The 16,926-nt window shown below is 43.2% G+C and overlaps 1 protein-coding gene, 1 non-coding gene and 1 pseudogene across 9 annotated transcripts in view; 1 reads left to right on the forward strand and 2 right to left on the reverse strand.

The window, feature by feature from the left end:
- Positions 1-7,110, reverse strand: part of LOC109550124 (uncharacterized) — a 99,718-nt gene extending 92,608 nt beyond the window's left edge. For 6 of the 8 annotated variants that reach the window (XR_012326645.1, XR_012326642.1, XR_012326647.1 and 3 more), the window contains exons 1-2: positions 6,598-6,949; positions 4,891-5,009 (exon numbers count right to left, since the gene is read on the reverse strand). The gene's annotated coding sequence lies outside the window, so the exon portion shown is untranslated. The other 2 variants (XR_012326643.1, XR_012326644.1) reach the window with 2 other exon arrangements.
- On the reverse strand, positions 5,697-5,831 carry LOC117308584 (small nucleolar RNA SNORA61). Its single transcript, XR_004522680.1, has one exon. It is a non-coding gene; the product is annotated as a small nucleolar RNA SNORA61 (small nucleolar RNA).
- Positions 7,111-12,570: 5,460 nt separating the features above from the next.
- Positions 12,571-13,170, forward strand: LOC101330190 (myelin protein zero-like protein 2 pseudogene; annotated as a pseudogene).
- The last annotated feature ends 3,756 nt before the right edge of the window (positions 13,171-16,926 follow it).

Raw genomic sequence — 16,926 nt, forward strand, 5'->3', positions numbered from 1 at the left:
AAGCCATTTTGGAATCTAAGCCTGGCCACAATGCTTGCCCTTGAACAGGTCTCAGTAATAATGATTTAAGGGAACAAAAGAACAACCTGTTATCAGGCAAGAGAGATAACAATAGCAAAGATAGTAAATCAGTTGCAAAGTCTCCCAGTTCTGTTTCAATGACAAAGATTAGCTTGAGGCACTTTCTTGAACTGCTTTGCTGAATTTAAACCCCGCTTGAGAGCTCAACCACCAGCTCAACTGGAACCTAAGGGATGATGATGTTGACCTTTTCTGACCTTCACAACTTCAATTAACTGAAGTTTGGACTTTCTCACCCTGTGCCCCAATTCTATGCCGAATTCACCTGTTCAAGCCCCTTCAAGGATATGCATGTACCCTTAGCTTGAAACTTTCCCAGTTTTGCTGTTTAGGGGGACAGTGCTTTGGGAAAGATCCCCGGTGTTCTCCTCACTTGCTGCAAGTAATAAATCCTTCTCCCGATCTTTGGCTTGGTTGTGTCTTTTGACTCAACACCCACCAAGAGGAGAACCCAGTTTTCAGGCAACACAGGATTTAGAGTAGGCTTTCTCAACAGCAGCAAAATTGACACTTGGGACCAGATAATTTTTTTGTTTGGGGGACTATCCTGCACAATGTATGTTTAGCAGGAACCTTGTGCTCTATCCACTGAATACCAATAGTACTGCCCGTAGTCATGACAATCAAAGTGTCTACAAAAGCCAAATGTTCTAAGGGGGAAATTGCCAGCCTTCCCTCTCAACTATACCAGATCAACAACCACTTTTTCAGATAGGACTAGCTAAAGATCTATCTGGTATGGCTCTACTCCTGGTAGATAACCCCAATCTCCATTCATATATTAAGATCTGTCCTAGGGACTTCCTTGGCTGTCCAGTAGAAGACTTCGGCTTCCAACATAGGGAGTGCAGGTTCAATCCCTGGTCAGGGAGCTAGTAACCCACATGCCTTGGAGCCAAAAAAAACAGAACAAAAAACAGAAGCAATATTGTAACAAATTCAATAAAGACTTTAAAAATGGTCCACACCAAAAAAAAAAAAAAAAATCCGTCCTAAAACGAGAGAATATATCTCCTAGGAGCCTGCTGATTCTTCATTAAATTGGTCTTTCTGATAGTCTCATTGGTATTTCTCAAATTACAATCAATATTTCATTTGCAGCAGAATCATTTGAGCTTCTTGTTGACCTACTGAGACACCCAGGAATTTGCATTTTACGTGTTTTGCAGATGATTCTTATTTTAATTTGCTGAAGACAGGTTCTGGGGGAATTCCCTGGCGGTCCAGTGGTTAGGCCTCCTTGCTTCCACTGCAGGGGGCATGGATTCAATCCCCGATTGGGAAACTAAGATCCCACAAGCCATGTGGTGCAGCTTGAGGGGGGAGAGGATGAACTTCAGACTCCAGGTGGATGATGTTCTTTACTCTAATCTCTTGGTTCTGGAATCTGATCCTGGTTTTGTAACTGAGCAGGACTCTGTGGGCTCCCAGGCACAAAAGTCTTTCTGTGTCCCCCATTTCTTATTTGTAGGAAATAGGCTTCATTCAGCCTCCATGACCTTCCCTGAGTTCCAAAGGGCAGGTTCAAACAACTGCTAATCAGGGAAGGGAGGGGATTCAGACAAGAGGAGGAGCAGTCAAGAAACAATAGTGCAGCCTTGGGGCAGGGTCCTGGTTCCCCATCAAGGGATACACGTAACAATATCTTTGAGCTGTTTTGCAGATACCAAAACCCCCACCAGGTGGAAGAAGTTAATGGTATGCTGCCCACAAGCACGTAGACCCCAGACGGGTTGGAACCAGAAGTTTGATGATGCTGACTCCCAATTACCTCACCACCAACCAATGAGAAGAACGTCCACAAGCTGATCACGCCCTCCTCTGTGAACCATTATTATAAAACTCCTCACTACCACCTCCGGGTTGGACACACAGTTTTGAGAGCATTAGCCTGCTGTGGCCCCCTTTGCCTGGCAAAGCAATAAAGCTATTCTTTTGTACTTTGCCCAAAACTCTGTCTCCAAGATTCAGTTCGGTACCAGCGCACAAACACTGAATTTCAGCTATGCTACCTCACCACCAGCCAATCAAAAAAGTCACACACCCTGCAGCCCTCACCCAAATTTTGCCTATAAAAACTTCTCCCCTAAAACCATAGGGAAGTTCAGGGCTTTTCAGCATTAGCCACCCGTTCTCCTTGCTTGGTCCTGCAATAAACCTTTCCCTGCTCCAAACGCCAACATTTTGATTTGTTTGGCCTCACTGTGCATCAGGCACACGAACTCTGTTCGGTAACAAAATGATGGCCTAAAACTTTCCACACTTAAAAAAACCTATAAACCTACAGTTCCAAGAAGCTCAATGAACCCTAACCTAAAGAAACACACAAAAAAAGACACCAAATAACATCAGAATCAAATTGCTCAAAACAAGTGATTTTAAAAAAATCTTAGCCAGAAAAACAGACATGTTAAATAAAGAACATATATAAGGATGACATCAAATTTCTCACTGGAAACAATACAACAGAGAAGACTGTGGAATGACATCTTTAAAGTCCTGAAAGAAAAAACTGTCAGACTCTAATTTCAGAGAGAGCAAAAATACCTTTCAAAACCGAAGGCAAACCTTCCAGTTCAGGACAAGATAAAGAAGGTGTGCTTCATATTCCTCCCATTAAATACAGCTAAACATCCTGAATATTATATAAATAAACATAACAAGGTGGAGAGAAAACAGCAGACCAAGAAGGGATCTTGGGGCCCAAGAAATGACATGACATTGGGCTCCTGGGTTTTCTTTTTGCCTCATGTATTCCACACTGGGTGTTTGAGAAGGCAGCAGTATGAAAACATCAATGGGTGCTAAGAGAAGCCTGCTCTTCTGAGCCAAAGGATGAGGAAAGGGGCAGCCTTGTAAGACAAAACTTTTGGACAATAACTACCCTACTCCAGCCAAGCTCCACAGAAAAAAAGTGTGATGCCACCCTCACCCATGTCAGCCAAGGCCCAACAGGAAGCCTAGACTTCCCCTCACCAGACTGCAACACACACATCTCACCCTCCCAGCCAAGCTGCTGTCATTGAAGGTCCAGTAGAGAACCTGACAGCCGCCCCAGTTCCCTAGAATGAGGCACCTCTCCCATTGCCCATCCCCAGACAGTCAACAGAAGCCGAATGGAGAACCTGAACTTCCACCCTACCTGGCAGTAATGAGGTAGCATCTCCCTTTCCTTTGCCAGTGTGGTGTCAGAGAAAACCTGCTAAAAAGAGCAGATTTGGGTAAGAGCCAGAGTCTCATGAAAATGCTGAAAGTGTCCAGTATCAAAAAAAATCATCAGGGACTTCCCTGGTGGTGCAGTGGATAAGACTCCACACTCCCACTGCAGGGGGCCTGGGTTTGATCCCTGATCAGGGAACTAGACACCACAAGCCACGTGGCGTGGCAAAAACAAACAAACAAAAAAAAAAAAACAAAGGAAACCAGAAGACATGAACACTAATATTTGGAATATCTGACAAGGAGTTTAAAGCAGCCATCACAAAAATGCTTCAATGAGCAATTATGAACATGTTTGAAACAAGTGAAAAGGTACAACTCATCAAAGAAACAGAAGATTTAAAGACCCAAGTAAAAATTCTAGAACTGAAAAATGTAATTACCAAAATTAAAAACTCACTAGATGGGCTCAAAAGCAGAATGGAGCCAACAGAGGGGGGAATGTCAGAGAACTTGAATAAAGAACAATAGAAATTATCCAATCTGAATGAGAGAGAAAATAGAGCATCAAAAGTGAACAACGCCTCCAGAACCTGTGGGACTATAACAAAAGAGCTAACGTTCACATCATGGGATCCCAGGAGGGAAAAAAAAGAGTGTGGTCCTGGAAAGTATCCGAACAAATAATGACCGAAAATACTCCAATTTTGGCAAAACAACCTCAAAGGGTAATATGGGAAAACTATAAAGAACTCTACTCACATAAATTTGGCAACTTAGATGAAATGTACCAACTCCTCAAAAAGCTACTACCACAGCTCCCCCAATATGAAATAGATAATTTAAACAGCCCTATAACTATTAAATAATTGAATTTGCAGACTTCCCTGGTGGCGCAGTGGTTAAGAATCTGCCTGCCAATGCAGGGGACATGGGTTCAAGCCCTGGTCCGGGAAGATCCCACATGCCACGGAGCAACTAAGCCTGTGCGCCACAACCACTGAAGCCTGTGTGCCACAACTACTGAAGCCTACGCGCCTAGAGCCCGTGCTCCGCAACAAAATAAGCCACCACAATGAGAAGCCCACCCACCACAACGAAGAGTAGCCCCTGCTTGCTGCAACCAGAGAAAGCCCGCATGCAGCAACAAAGACCCAGCACAGCCAAAAACAAATAAATAAATTCATTTAAAAATGAGCTGTAAACATATAATAGTGACTGTACTTAGATTTTTTAAATAAATAAATAATAAATTTAAAATTGAATTTAAAAACTCTCCCCAAAATCTCTAGACCAGATGGTTTTGCTGAAAAGTTATGCCAAATATTTAGAGAAGAATTAAAACCAACTTTAAACAATATCTTTCAGAAAGTGGAAGAGGAGGAAACACTGCCCCAACTCATTTAATGAGGTCAGGTACACCCTTATACCAAACCCAAAAACATAAAAAAAGAACAGTAGAGCAATATCCCTCATGCAATGACATGACATTGCATTACATGTATAGAACCCAATACTAAGTCTGGCACATGTGCCCCAGAAGATATGTGCTGACTCAAAGCATCACTGTTTATAATACCAAAAACTGGAAACAACCTACATATAAGTCACTTAACAGAATACTGGAGAAATAAGTTGTTGACCACTTACTAAATGGAATACTATAAAACAGCAAAAATTGGGACTTCCCTGGTGGCGCAGTGGTTAAGCATCCACCTTTCAATGCAGGGGACATGGGTTCGAGCTTTACGCTTGGTCTTGGAATACTCCTGTGAAGACAACAGACAAGGTTAAGACAAGGTCTTAAGTAAAGACAAGGTTAACACAAGGTCTTAACTAAAGAAAGGCACAGAAGAAAACATAAAAGTATGAAAACAACATATACAGAATCCAAAGACATGCAAAACTATTCAATACATTTTTCTGTGGGATACAATTTTAATCAAATTATAAAGAAAAGCAAGTAATTGACAAACATAAAATCCAAGACAATGATGAGGGGAGCTGTGATGATCGGGATCACACAAAGGGTCATAAGAAAAAAGGTGGAGTTCTATTTCTTTCTTTGTTTTTTACATCCAGGAGTCTTTTATTGGTTCACTTATATGCCAGGTACCAACATTAACAACAACAACAAAAAAAAAACCCACAAAAGGTCAAGGTTTCCACATAAAAGAGCCTATTATCTCTTAGCTTGTGTCTTCCCATAAAGTTTCCCTCCCAACTCTATAGATCCACAGTCACAGATGAATGCAGCTTTACTGGTAACAGATCTTAGGAAAAAGGAACACTTTCAATCAAGAGTCAAGAAAGCCGTTGATAAATCCCTCCCAAATACAGAAATACCAGTCAGCAATCACTGTACCAACTGCCCAAGCTTCACATACAGCCTCCCTTTAAGCCTAAGATTATGCCATGTTACAGGGGAGGAGGAAACAAGTTCTAAGAGAATTACACCTTGTTTGAAACTAGCCCACATGCTATATAGCAGACTACAAGCACTGTGAGGACAGCTTCATTCCTACTATTCCTCCCTTTATGACCACTAAGAGCAGTGTTCAGATCTAATGGGAAAGGGGACCGGGTAGAGTACTACATCTTAAGATTAGTGGTGGATACACAGATCCCGGATTGAGTTGTATTCTTTACACCTTCGAGATATGTTTTACAATATATCTCGTATATGTCATATTTTTAAAGTGGGAAAACATAACTACAATCAAATCTTTATAATAAAGAAAAATGTGAGAGCGTGAGACAAAGCCCTGGACCCACTCCCACAACCTGCTGAATTCAGGCTCATTCCAAAATGAGATGTCAAAAAGGAACCAGTGCAAAATGTAGTCAAGGGTATGACTAGAAAAAGAGAAGAGCAAATGGCTGACTACACACATGCTGCAGCAAAGTGTGACCAGGAGGCAAAGGAAATCAATCAGGAAATATTTCAGATTGAAGTATTCAAATTTAGTGAAGCTGATGAAGGAAAAATACAGAGAAGAGATGCAGATACAAAAGGAAGAAATAAAACTTCTGGAGAAGAAAAATTCAAAGGTTTGAAAACATTTCCTCAGAGTACAGGAAATGGGTAGGAGAAAATTTTCTGAGTAATAAAGGCTTCTGCAAGTTTGTGAGTCTTTAACTATGTGAATGTACTGCCTTAAGAAATAAAACAAACTAAAGTAAAAAGAGCTTTCTTCCAACCACGTCTACACCCTTAAAGGTGTCCCTACATGTTGGCGCAGACCTCTCATACCCCCAGGTCCTAGGATGCGGACCCGTCCAGGACTCCCAGACATCCCTGCCCTAAAAAAGGGATTTTCCCCAAACTCGTCCCCTTCTGTCCCGCCCCCGTCCCACCCTTCACTTAGGGTTCTGAGTCTCCATGCTCCCGCTCTTCTCCACATCCGGCACCTCGGTCGTCCCTATCCCTCTGCGAACCTAGAGGAGGGTGAAACGCGGCGAATTCTGCAGTCGCAGTTGAGGCTGGTTTAACATCACCATGGAAACCCCTGGGCGAGGCTTCCGAGGGGCGTGGTCAGGAGCTCGGCTGGCCGGAGTCTACAACTCCCGCACGTCGTGCGCATGCATCGCCTCCGAAAGCCCTTCGGCTCTCGGCGTGTTCTGCCCCCTGTCGGTCCTGTGCCCAAGCATCAGGGAACTACAGCCCCAGGAACCCGCGCCCCCGCCCCGCTTCCGGGTTCTCGCCAAACCCCACCTTCTTCTCCAGGAAGACGCGGCGCAATCCTACTTCCGAAAGCGAGCCGGAAGGACGCAAAGACCGCGCCGGGGCGGGGTCTCCGAGGAGGGCGTCCGGGGTCGGGGCCACGAGGGCGCCATTGTGACGCGTCCGGAGCGGAGCCGGGGATTGGTCGGCCAGGCGCAGGGCGGGGCCGGGGCTTGCAGAGCCGGGCGTTGCTGGGACGGGAGGTGAGGGATCTACGTGATCCCTCCTCGGGGGTAGGGAAGGGTTTGTGAGGCACGCCTGAGCTTCTAAAGTTGCTGACTGGGAGAGTCCCCCAAACAGTGAGCCCAGACGACGCCTGGATTGAAGACCAGCGTGGTAGAAGGAAATGAGACTCATTTCCTGTTGAGAAGGAGGGAGGGAACCGGGAACAGCGGAGACCGTTAATGGCGGCTCTAGAGGCAGAACTTGAGGAGCGGCCGCAGGCTGTGCTGTCAGGTCTTGGGTCGCTGCTCCGCAGGGTCACGGGACCTCGCCTGGCTCCCTCGGCTTGTTCCTTCAGACCAGTGGTCCCCAACCTTTTTGGCACCAGGGACTGGTTAAGACAATTTTGGGGGGGTGGAGTTTCAGGCGGTAATGCGAGTGGTGGGGGGGATGGTTCTGGCAGTAATTCCAGCGATGGTTCAGGCGGTAATGTGAGCGATGGGGAGCAGCAGATGAAGTTTCGTTGCCTGCCGCTCACCTCCTGCTGTGTGGCCGGGTTCCTAACAGGATAGGGACTGGTAGCGGCCCCAGGGGGTTGGTGACCCTTGCTTCAGGTCCGCAGGGCTTTCGGTTCAGGCCTGGTCCTCAGAGACAAAGTGCTGGGGCAGAGGATGCCACCACTAAGACCTTCACTTCTGGAAGAAACACGTACGCCAGTTCAGTGTCATTTGAGTTCCTGCTACATCCAAACCAGCCGTGTTTCTGCTCTGAAAAAGACAGATCGAACTTTCCAGCCCTTGGCGACGAGTTATTTGTTAAGCACATGTACAGTGTCGAATTAGCAGTGTCAGTTTCCAACAGTTGTCATATCCTGTAGTAAAAACTGCTAAGCAATCTCCTTTTGCTTTCCATCTTAATTATGATCAGGTTCAGCTCTAAGAAGTAAAGGAGCCCCCAGAGCCACCGTTGGTAGCTGGCCTGAATGCCCTGATACACATAAGCGACGTCATGGAATTTTGATGTCAGATGAGATCTCTGACGAGATGGAAGGTGAAGAAAATAAGACTAATCGTGCCTAAACAGATGGACACTGCAACCACAAAAAGATGACCAAACATCCCTTCCCTAGCTAACATGAATGACTATTGCTTCAGTGATGATCCATTTTTCTTGCTTTCCAGATAAAAACTATTAAGCGAATCACTGAATTGCCCCGCTTTCTGACAGCACAAGAGCAGACCCCTGTTTCCTTGGGCCTGCCCCCAAATCACCTAACACAAGCCCAAGCACTATATAATAAGCCCTCTTTAACACCCATTTCCTGAGATGCATGGTTGCCCATAGTGTCAGGTCTCCCTCACTATAGCAGTTAACCCTTCATTGTTTGACCATAACTATGTTTCGGTAGTCTTTGGTGGGCATCACCAGTATGAATAAACTTATATTTATGAATTATACATAACCATACAAAACTTTAGAGCCTATACTCTAACGAGAAATCAAAACAAACATTAATATGAATGATAAAATGGGGCAAGATCTTGGTATATGAAAGGCTTGTATGCTAAATGCCATGTGGGATTGTGGTTTGGATTCTAGAACGGTAGAAGGACATAAACGGTAAAATCAGACTAAAGTCTATAGGTTAATTAAGAGTATTATACCAATGTGAATTTCTTAGTCTTGACAAATGTGACATGGTTATATAGACATTAAATACAGGAAAACAAAGTAAAGGGTATACAGGAGCTCCCTGTACTATCTTTGCAACTTATCTGTAGACTTAAAATTATTCCAAAATAAAAATTTTATTTAAAAAAAGCTTATGCCCAGGGACTTCCCTGGTGGTCCAGTGGTTAAGAATCCACCTTCCAATACAGGGGACACAGGTTTGATCCCTGGTCGGGGAACTAAGATCTCACAAGCTGTGAGGCAGCTAAGCCTGTGCATTCTGGAGCCTTCACGCCACAATGAAGAGCCCATGTGCCGCAACTAAGACCTGATATAGCCAAATAAATAAATTTTTTAAAAAACATTAAAAAAAAAAGCTTATGCCCAATTTACCCTTTAGGGAGAAGGATTATTTTTGCTTTGAACTGGGGTGATGGTTATTGTATCTAGAGTGACCCCAGTATGAGCAACAGAAATGAGAAGACGTGTAGTCAAGAGCAACAGCTCTAGTCACAACAGCTCTTCTGCCTCAATTCCAGCTTCTGGATCTTCCCTACCTGACATTTCAGGGTTCCTTCCTGGGGCCCCGCCATAGCCCCCCCTCCCCTCCCCTCCATCCCTCTGGGATTGTAGCCACAGTCACTGAAAGTGACCACACCTGGTCTAGGTCCTGCCCCACTATTTTGTCATCACATAGACAAAAGTAAGATTCCTGACTGCTTTCAGAGTGGAAGTAAGCTGTAAGTGGGTAAGAATCACAAAGATACAGGAGGAGAAGTTGTGTCAAGGAAGCACTGTCAAGTCGAAGAAGAAGAAATTAAAATGCCTCTTTCGACTCTGCAAACACATGGACACATCTCCTGAGCTTTCTGTGGTGTGGTGTTGTCACACAGCCCCCAGCCATGACGCAGGCACAGGAGTTAATTGATACTGTAATGGAAGGCATCAGGCTATGATACACCAACAAAACAGAGAATATAGGATACTCAAGCCTGGACCCCAGATAGTCACTGAGGGACTAAGTATAATAGCCCAGCTTTTCACAGTAACAGTGGATAGAAATTTTCATTCAGGTAATCCTCCTGTAGTAAAAGAAAGATACATATAGATGTCAAGGGCAGAAGAGAGGTTGAAAAAGGCTTGCTTGAGCACTTCCCTGGTGGCGCAGTGGTTAAGAATCCGCCTACCAATGCAGGGGACACGGGTTCGAACCCTGGTGCGGGCGGAGCAACTAAGACTGTGCGACATGACTACTGAGCCTGAGCTCTAGAGCCTGCAAGCCACAACTACTGAGCCCGTGTGCCACAACTACTGAAGCCCATGTGCTACAAGAAGAGAAGCCACTGCAATGAGAAGCCCCTGCAGCGCAACGAACAGTAGCCCCCACTCGCCGCAACTAAGGAAAGCCCGCGCGCAGCAACGAAAACCCAGCGCAGCCAAAAGTAAATAAATAAATTTATTTTAAAAAAAAAGAAAAAAAGAGCTTGCTTGACTTAAAACAATTTGGACTGCAGAAGGAGCTTGTCTTCCAGAATCTGATGCCTTTCATTATGTGGTACGAGTGGTAGTAGCTACCTCTATAGCAGTGCTGTCCAATAGAAATATAATGTGAGCTGCAAATGTAATTTAAATTTTTTCTAGTAGCCACATTTACAAAAGTAAAAGCACAGGTAATATTAATTTTAATAGTTTTATTTGGATCAACATATCCAAAATATCTCGTATGTAGTCAATATATAACATTATCAATGAGACATTTTATGTTCTTTTTTTATTCTTTGAAGCCTGGTGTGTGTCTTCCACCTACAGCACATCTCCATATATTTTTTTAAGTCAGGAATTTTAATTTTTATTAGGAATACTTAATGTATATTTAGATTTCATAAAATTTAGAGTTGAAAAAGCAGATTCCTATATCCATGTTGTTCCAAACATACTTAAAAGTTTTTCCATAACTGAATTATGAGTTTTAAATTCACATTAAGGCAGGGATGTGGAGAAATTGGAACTCTGTGTGTTGCTGATAGGAATGTAAAATGTTGCAGCTGCTGTGGAAAAAATTTAAAAAGAATTACCATATGATCCAGCAGTTCTGTTTTCTGGATATGTAACTGAAAGAATTGAAGGCACAGTCTCAAGAGATAGTTGTACACCAATGTTCATAGCAGCATTATTTACAATAGTCAAAAGTTGGAAGCAACCCAAGTGTCCATTGCCAGATGAATGAATAAACAAAATGTGGTATATACAGACAAGGGAATATTACTCAGCCTTTTTACAAAGGGAGGAAATTCTGGAACATGAATTTGAGGACCTTATGCTACGTGAAATAAGCCAGTCACAAAAAGACAAGTATTGTGTGATTCCACTTACATGAAGTATCAAAAGTAGTCAGATTCATAGAGCCAGAAATTAGAATGGTGATGCTGCCAGACACTGGGGGGAGGCAGGAAATGGGAAGTTGTTAATAAGCAGAGAGTTTCAGGTTTTCAAGATAAAAATGAACTATGGAGATTGGTTGCACAATACCAAATGTACTTAACACTACTGAACTTAGAAATGTTTAAGATGGTAAATGTTATGTTGTGTACTTGACAAAGTAAAAAGTCAGGTCCTCAGTCATACTAGCCACATTTCCAGTGTTCAACAAGCCTATGTGGCTAAATGGCCCCGTTATCACACAGTGCAGCTTTAGATGAAGGGAAAAGAGAACCAGAAATCCTACTATCTTCAGCTACCACTCTGAAAGGGTTGCCCTGGGGCTCTGTCCCTGCTCTAAGCCACTGCCTTTCTTCACTCCACCTGGAGGGGTTAGAACCTGTTATTTAAGTCTTAGGTGTGGTACTCATACTAATCACTTCAGAAAAAAAGCTTCTGTTTCCTTGAGGCAGTTTCACTTGTATACAGAGGAAGTGTAGCCTTCTGAGGTGCTAGCCATCCACTGTAACTGTGGGTGTAGTATTTCTCAGAAGGAAGGCACCAGAGACTCCCTTAACTCCATTTGTCACCCCTGTGAACTTTTATCCCACAGTGGATTATTTCACACTGAATTTACTGTGATCCAACGTCTGAAATTTAAAAGCAGCTTTTATAAAGTCTCATTTATGAAGAGCACAGACATTCAAAATCTTAGGGTGAAGGAGTGACAGGAAGCATTATCAAGGTTTGCTTCTGACCTTCCCTCTAGGGCCTAAGTGTACTGTGGTTTTCAGTGCAATTTAGGGTTGCTCACAGGTGCTTGATAATATATTTTAGACAAGGATTGACTGGAGCTGTATTGTTTTTGTAGTAATCTTTGTATTTGATTACTACGTGATTTAATCAAATTTTCTATTCTCAGAGTCTTTAGTTACATGTGACTCCTGAGAATCTTTATTCGTTTTTTTTTCCTTGGCTGCGCCACACAGCTTGTGGGATCTTAGTTCCCAGACCAGGGATCGAACCCAGGCCCTCGGCAGTGAAAGCATGGAGTCCTAACCACTGGACTGCCAGGGAACTCCCGAGAATTTTTATTCTTAAGAATAAAAATCCCTGGGCTTCCCTGGTGGCGCAGTGGTTGAGAGTCCGCCTGCCGATGCAGGGGACACGGGTTCGTGCCCCGGTCCGCGAAGATCCCACATGCCGCGGAGCGGCTGGGCCCGTGAGCCATGGCCGCTGAGCCTGCGCGTCCGGAGCCTGTGCTTCGCAACGGGAGAGGCCACAACAGTGAGAGGCCCGCGTACCAAACAAAAAAAAAAAACAAAAAAAAAAGAGAATAAAATTCCCTGAGCTTTATGGTACACTCTCTAAACGCAAGAACAGGACAATTTAATTCTCTTTATCTTCTGTGCACTTTCTCCAGCTTTGCCCCTATGGCTGATGCACTAACAGTGACCTGGAGGTGGGGGTGTCTGAGCAGTTTGTTTTCGACTACCATGTGGATCCCTTCAAACCCATGAGTGGGCGTTTCAAGGACCGGGTGGTCTGGGATGGGAACCCCGAGCCGGTATGATGTCTCCATCATCCTCTGTAAGCTGCAGTTTGATGACAGTGGGACATAAACCTGCAAGGTGAAGAACCCACGTGATGTTGATGTGCTGATAGGGGAGATCTGGCTCAGCATCGTGCACACTGTACGTGTCTCTGAGATCCACTTCCTTGCTCTGGCCATCGGCTCAGCTTGTGCACTGATGGTCAGAATAGTAATTGTGGTGGTCCTCTTCCAGGATTTCTGGAAAAAGTGATGGGCTGAAAGAGCTCATAAAGTGGTGGAGATAAAATAAAAATAAAAAGAAAAGCTCAATCAAGAAAAATATTCTGTTTGGAAGACACAGACCAACATTCTTAGATGGAAGCTGAAGCGTTCCAAGAACCAGAACCCTAAAATAAGATGAAGTTAATGGAAGCTTTTCTTTGGCTTTTCCAGTTGTAACCTGTCTTCCAACCAGCTCTGCAGTATAAAAACACCTAGACAAGCAATGTTCTTCTGGTGCCAGCATAGGGCCGTCCTTGAGCAGATATCACCAGACTCGCACACAGCCCTGTTACTAAGGTTTTATTTAATTTCCAAGTTCAAATATTTTTCAAATGCTTATTAGCTGTTGTATGCTAAGAAGCTACATTTTTGCCCTTAAACACTCCTTGTGGATTATGACTTGTGTACACATATATTGGTATCAAATGGGATAAAAGCCAACTTGCCTTTCATAATCCTTAGAGCAGCATTCTTGCTGCTAAAGTTAACATGTTTACTCTTTCCTTCTCACACTCTCAATTAAAAGGTGAGCTAGTTCTCCCCACACCAAAAAAAAAAGTGTATTGGGAAATTAAAACAATACAAAAAATGATATTTATTTTGTGTTCTATAGCTTATTAGAAAACTTAAGCATTAACGTGGGTTTTTTTTTAACATCTTTATTGTAGCTTTACAATGTTGTGTTAGTTTCTGCTGTATAACAAAGTGAATCAGCTATATGTATACATATATCCCCATATCCCATCCCTCTTACGTCTCCCTCCCACCCTCCCTATCCCACCCCTCTAGATGGTCACAAAGCACCGAGCTGATCTCCCTGTGCTATGCGGCTGCTTCCCACTAGCTATCTACTTTACATTTGGTAGTTGTATATATGTCCATGCCACTCTCTCACTTCATCCCAGCTTACCCTTCCCCCTCCCCATGTCCTCAAGTCCATTCTCTATGTCTGCGTTAAAGTGGGTTTTTTTTTAACTTTTTCTTTTTTTTTTTTTTTTGGGCACTCCGTGTGGCCTGCAGGATCTTAATTCCACGACCAGGAATCAAACCGTGCCCCCTGCAGTGGAAGCTCGGAGTCCTAACCACTGGACCGCCAAGGAATTCCCTAAAGTGTTTTATTTGTAAAAACTTTCCAAGAGTAGTCTGAAGAATGCTTGCTTCTTCTTTTCATTGTATAATTTACAAATAATAGAACGAGCATTTTTTCAATGCCTTGGTGAACTGTCATACGCCTTTATAAATTTGGATCAGCTTGCAACATTGTATCCTTTCCACCTTTTAAAAAATTTATTTATTTATTTATTATTTATTTTTGACTGTGTTGGGTCTTTCCTCATTTCTGTTGATCAGTTCCCCTTCAACAGGTTCCTCTGGCTGCAGATCTAGTCTCCTGAACAGCGGCAGTGTCAACATTCCCCCATTTAGCTAGTTCTTCTGTAACTCCATTTATACTCAATTCCAGTTTCACTCCCAGCATTACCACTTTTCATTTATTTGCTGCATTTTCATCTTTGTTGGTCAGTTCTCTCTCTTTTTTTTAAATTATACTATTCTCTTTATTTTTCTGTAGTTTTGAAATTTTCCATAATAAAACAAGTTTTTTTTAAATGAGTTTTGTTTTGATATTATTGTATTATAAAACATCAAAAAATATCCTTTTTTTAAATCAATTTATTTTATTTATTTAATTTTGGCTGTGTTGGGTCTTTGTTGCTGCACACAGGCTTTCTCTAGTTGCAGTGAGCAGGGGCTACTCTTCGTTGCGGTGCGCGGGCTTCTCATTGTGGTAGCTTCTCTTGTTGCAGAGCACAGGCTCTAGGCGCACAGGCTTCAGTAGTTGTGGCACGTGGGCTCAGTAGTTGTGGCTTACGGGCTGTAGAGCGCAGAGCTCAGTAGTTGTGGCACACGGACTTAGTTGCTCCGTGGCATGTGGGATCTTCCCGGACCAGGGCTCGAACCCATGTCCCTTACACTGGCAGGCAGATTCTTAACCACTGCACCACCAGGGAAGTCCTTTTCCTTTTTTAAAAATATTTATTTTGGTTGCGCTGGGTCTTAGTTGCAGCAGGCAGCCTCCTTAGTTGCGGCATATGGGCTCCTTAGAATTGTGGCATGCAAGCTCTTAGTTACAGCATGCATGTGAGATCTAGTTCCCTGACCGGGGATCGAACCTGGATCCCCTGCATTGGGAGTGCAGAGTCTTAACCACTGCACACCAGGGAAGTTCCCCCCCCAAAAATCTCCTTTTTCTTAATGAAGACTTCCAGGCAGAAGAATATAATCTTCTGATAGACCATTAACTGGTACATTAAGTTAAATCTTACACAGTAACTTAGAAACTGATAAAATATTGTGTAAATTACTGAATATTTCTATATCAACAAAAGACCACTAAAAATTGGGATTTTAAGCCAAAAGCAAATCAAAGGACCATGGATTGTCAGTGAAATTTGTTGTAGCCTATATGCTTGTTCCCTAACTTTATGTACAGGCATACCTCATTTTACTGCACTTCACTTTATTGTGCTTAGTAGATATAGAGGGTTTTTTTTTACAACTTGAAGGTTTATGGAAACTCTGCATTGACCAAGTCTATTGGCACCATTTTTCTGACAGCATGTGCTCATTTTGTGTCTCTATGTCACATTTTGGTAATTCTCACAATATTTCAAACCTTCCACCAGCAAAAAGATTATGACTCGCTGAAGGCTCAGACGACGGTTAACATTCTTTTACAATAAAGTGTTTTTTAATTAAGGTATGTACATTGTTTTTTAGACATAATGCCATTGTACACCGAACATACTACAGTATAGTGTAAACATAACTTTTTTTTTTTTTGCGGTACACGGGCCTCTCACTGCTGTGGCCTCTCCCTTTGCAGAGCACGGGCTCCGGACGTGCAGGCTCAGTGGCCATGGCTCACGGGCCCAGCCACTCCACAGCATGTGGGATCTTCCCAGACCGGGGCACGAACCCGTGTCCCCCGAATCGGCAGGCAGACTATCAACCACTGTGCCACCAGGGAAGCCCTAAACATAACTTTTATATGCACTGGGAAATCAAAATTTATGTAACTTGTTTTATTGCAATATTCGTATTCTTACGGTGGTCTAGAACCAAACCCAAAATATATCTAAGGTATGCCTATGGGGTTTCTACTTCTCCAGAAGAATTTATCCATGCACAGTAGGTGATGTTTGCAATCACACAAATGCTGGGTAATTAAGATTTAAGCAATTATCCAAAACTACTCTGGCCTATGAGTCAAGTAATTGTTGTTGGGCTGCTATTGCCTTATTGGGAGAATCAGCAAGTTTTCCCAATTCCAGAGAGACTTCTTTTTTTCTTTCTTCCTTTTTTTTTTTTTTTTTGGCTACGCTGTGCAGCATGTGGGGTCTTAGTTCCCTTAACCACTGAACTGCCAGGGAAGTTCCTCCAGAGAGATTTCTATTCATTTGTTCACTGGCATGAATAAGTGCCCTTCCAATGAAAGCAAATCTAGAGTCATGTATACCTCCTGGGAATTCCCATTTAAGGTGGCAATGAAGGTTTAATGGAGAAGATGAATGACAGGACCAATGGGAGACTTCAGATTTATTATGAATGTCCAAGGGGACAGTTCAAAATACTAGTAACTAGCATTGGCCTCCAATCTGCCAACTGTCTAAACATTCATAAGCCCATCAGGAGGCCCATTTGTTACAAAGATAAGATCAGGTGGTGCATGTAAGACTACTGCTAGGGTTTGATTATTAATAGTGCCATTAATTGGGATTATTCTATTAGCCCTTTCAGTGGGTCAGTGGTGTTTGGTGAACAGTTAGGGAGAAACCATCATGTTCTGTGGACTTTGTTCTCAAAGGCCATACAGAAGGGAGTTGTTTTGCCACGG

Source organism: Tursiops truncatus, chromosome 16, assembly GCF_011762595.2.
Source record: "Tursiops truncatus isolate mTurTru1 chromosome 16, mTurTru1.mat.Y, whole genome shotgun sequence".
NCBI classification, from domain to species: domain Eukaryota; kingdom Metazoa; phylum Chordata; class Mammalia; order Artiodactyla; family Delphinidae; genus Tursiops; species Tursiops truncatus.